We start from the raw sequence: 7,061 nt of genomic DNA on the forward strand, positions 1-7,061 counted from the left end.
GGTAAAATAGCTCTTATCAATGCCATGTCATTGATATTGATTTAAATCAGTTGTTTCAAAGTAAGGGAAAAACCTGAAAACATGGACCATAGGGGGTACTCGAGGACTGAGGTTGAGAACCACTGATATAGGTAACGACAAGTTAAAATGAAGGAAAAAAAACATTTAGACCACAGATGACTTCCATGCCCTTGCTATGGGTATTTTTTTTTCGACCAGGAACATGTACAAGATAAGTATCTGAGTATGTCTGTGAATCTCTATAATTGCATTCTTGGGTACAGGATGTACTCTTGTCCAGTAGAGCTTAATTTTAGGACAAGCCCTCCAGGTGTGGAACATCGTTCCCATTTATAAAACTTTCAAAGTTTATCTATCACATACTTAAAACATGATCATTAAAAAGGAATACATTACACACACCCGTTATATAGTCACAATAATGTGTGGAGTAGATGCTCGCTATGTGGTGTCTGATCCTGACATGTTTCGCCAATAATGGCTTCTTCAGGGGATTTGAAGACCATTACTACTTATTAAAAAGAGGTTGTCAACCCTAACAAAAACAAAAAAAAAACCTGTAAGACAAAAGCATAATGAGCTAGTATGCATTGCATACTAGCTCATTATGAAGATATATTTATATTTAATTATAATCATTATGAAATACTTACCTTAGAACAAAGCCCTGCAGCCGCCCTCCCCCACACCACTGAGACAGCAGACATCTTCCCCGGTGTTCTTTCCAGGTTCGCAGGCTCCAGCGCTGTGATTGCCCGGAGCTGCGATGAGCTGCATGCGTGTGGGAGCCGCTGGTCACGCTACAGGGCCCTGAAGGAACGTCCACCCGTCATTAGCGGTGTATATGGTAAATATCTCCTAAACTGTGCAAGTTTAGGAGATATTTACAGTACCTATAGGTAAGCCTTATTATCGGCTTATCTGTAGGTACAATTAAACAAGAAGATTTAACTTCCTCTTTAAACTACAACAAAGCAAAAAACATAATATTTAATTGAATTAATCATACAATATAGATCAGTACAATTGTTAACATTATTTAATTTTACTAAAATTCCCTCTGTCAACACCGTCCCCAGCTTACCCGGGCAATTACCCATGGACCCCCATTTGACCGTCAGCACCAGAGTGGAGAAAGGGCGCCACATGGCCACAGGGGACACACATAGACCGGGCTGAAGTAAGATTATATAAAGTTTTAGCTCTCAAATATTGCATGGACAACTATTATATGTCCAGCAAGTGGCTTATATTGGCCTAATGGGTATACTTACATAATGTGTAGAAAATAATGGGTTAAAACAAGGGCACCTAGATCTACAACCACTGCTATTGTCCAATATAAGTAGGCTGGAAAAATAAAGGAAAAGACTAATGTAGCAACCTGCGATTATACCGGAATCATATATATATGGTATACATATATACATACCGCTTTCAATTCCATATAATATTTCAGGAACAAAAACACTAAATGACTAAATTTCAAATTTTAAAGGTCACATATAATATATATGGTAAACTTAGTAAATCAATGGGGCTTAACTGGACCAAGAGACAGCTTTTTATCAATCACAAAAAAAAAAGAAAGGAAAAGAAAAAAAGGAAAGTAACACTAGTAAGCCACATAACAACATTGTATCTTGAGTTGGCTATATCGTCCATAGTGGTGAGGTAGTTACATAGTAACAGCATAGTATTAAAACTACTTGGGTGATAAGCCAGTTATTTTACGTATTTTATTAGCATACGCGCATGTTAAGCTTCCTTGAAAAATTTTCTATATCTATGTAAAGTTCAAATTTATCTATAAACTTTGCAGGAGCATATTTTAGGGCCCAATAATTCATCCTTTGAGAACTGAACACCTGCAAGGTTAAATAGTCCTATATCTAAACTGCTCTTTTTCTTTCTTTTTCCCACCTCTACATCCTCTTTTTCTTCTTGTACTGTTGGGGTGAACAACAGGGTTCTTTCCACTCCCTCTATTCCCCTTGTGGTTGGCAATAGGGTCTGAAAGATCCCCTGCTTTTGTTGTTCCCTTTAAATCTACCCCCCTGCGTTCTATACGGGGGCTTATCTCTATATCCATTTTGTGCATAGAGGTGGCCTATCCCCTCGCAGAGAGGTCCCATACCCATTATAATCATTTGGGGCTGGGGATCCTTCTCTGTTATGATAACCAGGTGAGGATGTTACTCTAAGGGGAGAGTACCTGTTAGATGTGCTCACACCAAATCCATAACCAGCACTTCCTCTATAGTGATTGGACTGGTTAGCCCCCGATCTACCATTGGGATGGCCCCCTCTAATGTCATTCCATTGGGATGATGCCTGCTCTTGGTATCCATGTGAGTCTCTACTAGTAATATTAGTTCCTCCTCTGACATTACTGGGTACATTTCTAACCTCTTGTAATCCTCTCTTTCTGGTGACGTTTCCCTAGATAGTACGGCTTCTGGATCATCTTTCCACTCATACACCTTCCCTTCTTTATATTGTTTTAAGTCCCTCTGATGTTTTTTTAGGGACAAAAGCAGACAAAGCCAGAAAAAAATATGCATCGCATACTAGCACATTATATGAAACTTACCTTAGAACGAAGCCCTCCCAGCTGCGAGCTGTTACAAGGCTTCCATCTTCACCTGTTCTTCCTTCCGGGTTCACGTACTCTGGCTGTGTGAGTGGCCGGAGCCACGATGACGTCACTCCCATGCATGTGCGCGGGAGCTGCCGTTTACGCCGCAGCACTCTGAAGGAACAGCCCAGGTGGCCGTTCCTTTACAGCGCATTTGTTGGTGACGTAACCGGCTGCATGTGCAGTAAATATCTAAGCCTTAGTATTTACATACAATTATGTATGGGAATTTACTCCCACTTAAAGGAAAACCTTTTGCTTGGGTAAATACCTTAGAGATCAACCAACATTTGCTGGGCTATACTTTGTTCTGAATAGAACTCCATGAAACTTGATTTATAATTTGTGTAAAGCAAGGAAAGGTTGGGGCCTAGGTCAGGATTTTTTTTACATTGTATGTCTCTGTAGATTGACACAATTTGTCTTAGTGATAATCGATCCTCTTATGGTGGCTGCTGGCACAACAGGTTGAGCCCTGGCTCACACCAGTGCAATTTGTCATGTGATTTAACAGTTCAAAATCACTTGACAAGTCGCAACCTATTGCCGGCAATGGAACCATTCAAATTGTTGAGATTCAGGAAAAGGTTCCTGCACTACTTTTTAGCAATTTCATTGTGACCTGCACTGACTTCTGTTACATTAAGTTGCTGGCTGCAATGAAATCGGAGGTCCAAATTGCACTGATCTGCAACTTTGAAGTCGCACAGAAGTAGCACGATTTCAAAGCCTCACTGGTGTGAACCAGGGCTAAGGGAAATCTCCCAATGGGGTCACCTGATCTGGCGACAGCTGTCTAAGGTGGGATTTTCCTCTTACTTTTGTGTCTCAGGAGGCCATCAATGGCAACCTCTGTGATACTCCCCATACATGTTTCCTTTAACCACTTAAAGACCAGCCTCGTTTTGGATTTTAGGTGTTTAAAACAATTTTTTTTTGCTAGAAAATTACTTAGAACCTCCAAACATTATATATTGTTTTTTTTCTAACACCCTAGAGAATAAAATGGCTGTCATTGCAATACTTTTTTCTGCACCGTATTTGCGCAGCAGTCTTATAAGCGCACTTTTTTTGGAAAAAATTCACTTTTTTGAATAAAAAAATAAGACAACAGTAAAGTTATGTGCCTTTAAGACAAGTGGGCGGAGCTGACGTAACTATAGTAAGCTGACCCGTCCTATGGTATGGAGACGGGTGGGCGCCATCTTAGCCTCACTCGTCTCCATACTGAGGAAGTGAGAGGACCCGATGGCTCCGGTAAGCGGCGGAGGGCGCGGGAGAGTGGTGGGAGGGGGGGTGGCACCTCTCCCGCGGCCGATAACGTTGATCTCGCGGCGAACCCACCGCAGAGACCACCATTATCGTCTACAGAACCGCCGGCCCTAAAGATGGATATCTCGGTTGTGGCAGCAGCTGCTGCAGTTACCGAGATATCCATCTTTAAAGTAATGACGTATATATACAGTGGCCGGTCGGTAAGTGGTAAATCCCAAACAAACCACATCATTCCAAGTATTGCATTTCAATGTTTTTTTTTTTTTACTATGGTGAAACAGCATTAAAAGGACCATTTGAATTATGCGATCTGAACGAATGTCAGAAAGCTTAACATGGCTCAGTCTCTGCATTATAAGTCATAGACATGTTCTGCTTTGCAATACCTTTCAAGATCATTTAAAAATGTCATTATCCTCGATTCACAGCCACAAAAATTCTCTCCAATATATTATAAGCTACTTAGTGCTGGATATACAAACCCAGACAAAAGGAACGTCTTCCTCTGCCTCGTTCTGTTTTGAAATTTGCGTGGCCGCGCCCGTATAGTCGTTTCGTTTGTGTCTGGGATCAATATAGTGCAAGTACAACTTCCTAATGAAATTCAATGTAGCAGCGCTATAAAAATAAACATAAATAAAATAGAATAAATAAATGATCCAAAACAGTGAATGTACGTGAGCTACAGCACACAGCAACATGTGTAAAAATAATGAAAATTAATAAACAGTCCATAAAAAAACACATCACTGTAGATTCTTGTGATATACACCTCTCAAAGACAGTGTACCTCCACCACATAGAATGCACGTTTACCAAAAGACAAGCTTTTAAGAGCCTGCGGCTAAATACCCAGCAAGGGCCTCTATCGGGGGGGGTGTTGCATGTCCACAGGAATTGCAACTTGAACTGTGCACCAAACGACCGGGGAGACTCGAACATCAAACAACCAGGGGGATAGGTCAGGCGTTGCCCAGAAAAGCAAGAAGACTCTCCATCGTGTAAAACGTACCAAAGGTTTATTAGATCTATTAAAATTGCACTTACAGAAGTGATGTTGTAACGATCAAGAAAAAAAACAGCCGGCCGGCTTGCGAACACCCACGATGACGTCAGCCTCCCTACGCACGTTTTGTCACGTTCCCCGAGGCGTCAGCTTGTGAAGAAACGCGCATAGGGAGGTTGACGTGCGGACGTCATTGCGCTGTACTCAGTGGATGGGTGTTCGCAAGCCAGCTGGCTATTTTTTTCTTGATCGTTGTTACAACATCACTTCTGTAAGTGCAATATTTTTTAGTTTTCATAAACCTTTGGTACGTTTTACACTATGGAGAGTCTTCTTGCTTTTCTGGGCGACGCCTGACCTATCCCCCTGGTGGTTTGATATTCGAGTTTCCCCGGTCTTTTGGTGCACAGTTCAAGTTGCAATTCCTGTGGACATTCAACATCCCCCTGGGTAGATAGAGGCCCTGGCTGGGTATTTAGCCACAGTATCTTAAAAATTTGCCTTTTGGTAAGCACGCATTCTATGTGGTGGAGGTGCTCTGTCTTTGAGAGGTGTATATCACAAGAATCTAAATTGATGTGTTTTTTTATGGACTGTTTATTCATTTTCATTATTTTTACACATGTTGCTGTGTTGTAGCTCACATACATTCACTGTTTTGGATCAGTCACTATTTTTTCTTGTGTTTTGTGTTTATTTTTATAGCGCTGCTACATTGAATTTCATATCTGTACATGTGTGTAGCTCACAGTTTTAGCAGCTGCTTTATTTTATGTGGTTCTTTTTCGTTCTAGCGCGGTAATTTCCATTATTCCACAACTTCCTAATATTCTGTGCATACTAGCACATTATGCTGACTTTGCTGTCGAAAAGTCCGGTCGTGTGTACACTGCTTAAGACCCTTATACACTATTAGATTTTTGTCTTCAGATTTAGCAAAACCATGTAGCGATAGGGCCTGCTCGATTGCATACAATTGAAACTCTTCATTTATATTATATGGTTTTGGTAAATCTGAAGACAAAAATCTGCAGAAAATCGAATAGTGTGTATGGGGTCGGTACTTTTTTTACCCCACCTAATGCAAATGCTTCTTCTGGGTCAGTGACTAACAAAATAATAAAAGGATGACAGGATATATGGCAAGTGATGTTCCCACTGGTGCTGGCCATTGCATATTGGAAATATAATGATCTAGTATTATAAAAGTACATCTACAGCTAAAATGTTTGTTTTTTTTCCAGTTTTGGGGCAAGAGTCAGAAATTCTGTCTACAACCCTATTGGGAAGATTTTTTCCTCACTCCCTGTCTCTTTGACACCCATACAAGAGATGGGGATACAGTTATCATCAGGACAGGAATTCAGATATAGCAATAAAAACATAAGGGTTGATTTATGAAAACTGGAGAGTGCAAAATCTAGTGCAGCCCTACAAAGAAACCAATCAGCTTCCAGGTTATTTTGTCAAGGCGTCATTGAACAAGCTAAAGTTAGAAGCTGATTGGCTACCATGTACAACTGCACCAGATTTTGCAATCTCCAGTTTTAGTAAATCAACCCCATTGTCAGGAGGTCGGACTTTTCTGCACTGAACTAAAAATGAGGATAGAATTTTCATCACTTCCTGTGCTGCCAAAGACACAGAACAAAAAAAAAAAAAAACGCAACAGAGGTTCTAAGCAAACACAATACTGTAAAACATTTTGGCTTGAGTTGGGCTTTAGAAGATGAAGAGCTTTTTTATCTTATACGGACCATAATGCATGCACCATCTGCTTCCTCCTAGTCATGGAAGTCATTTGTAGGTGGAATGGAAGGATTTTATCACAGCGGTTGCAGTGCAAGTTGCTACACAGGTCACAGGGACCCACTGCTGTTAGGACAGCTGATGGATTAGAAAACAATCTGTGACATTGCAGGTCCCTGGAGTGTGCCGGACGGAGCGGCTTGGTTACGTCATCGCGTCACCTGGAATTGGAAGCCATTTTCCTTGCCCGAGATTGCTTGAAACATGCGCATGAATCTTTCATACAATGTAGTATTCGTTTTTAATAAAGGATCCAACTTAGTGTAAAACCTTAACTAGTGTTTTTTTTTTTTTATCCATATGCATTGCACC

Source organism: Aquarana catesbeiana, linkage group LG09 (genome assembly GCF_042186555.1).
Source record: "Aquarana catesbeiana isolate 2022-GZ linkage group LG09, ASM4218655v1, whole genome shotgun sequence".
NCBI classification, from domain to species: Eukaryota; Metazoa; Chordata; class Amphibia; order Anura; family Ranidae; genus Aquarana; species Aquarana catesbeiana.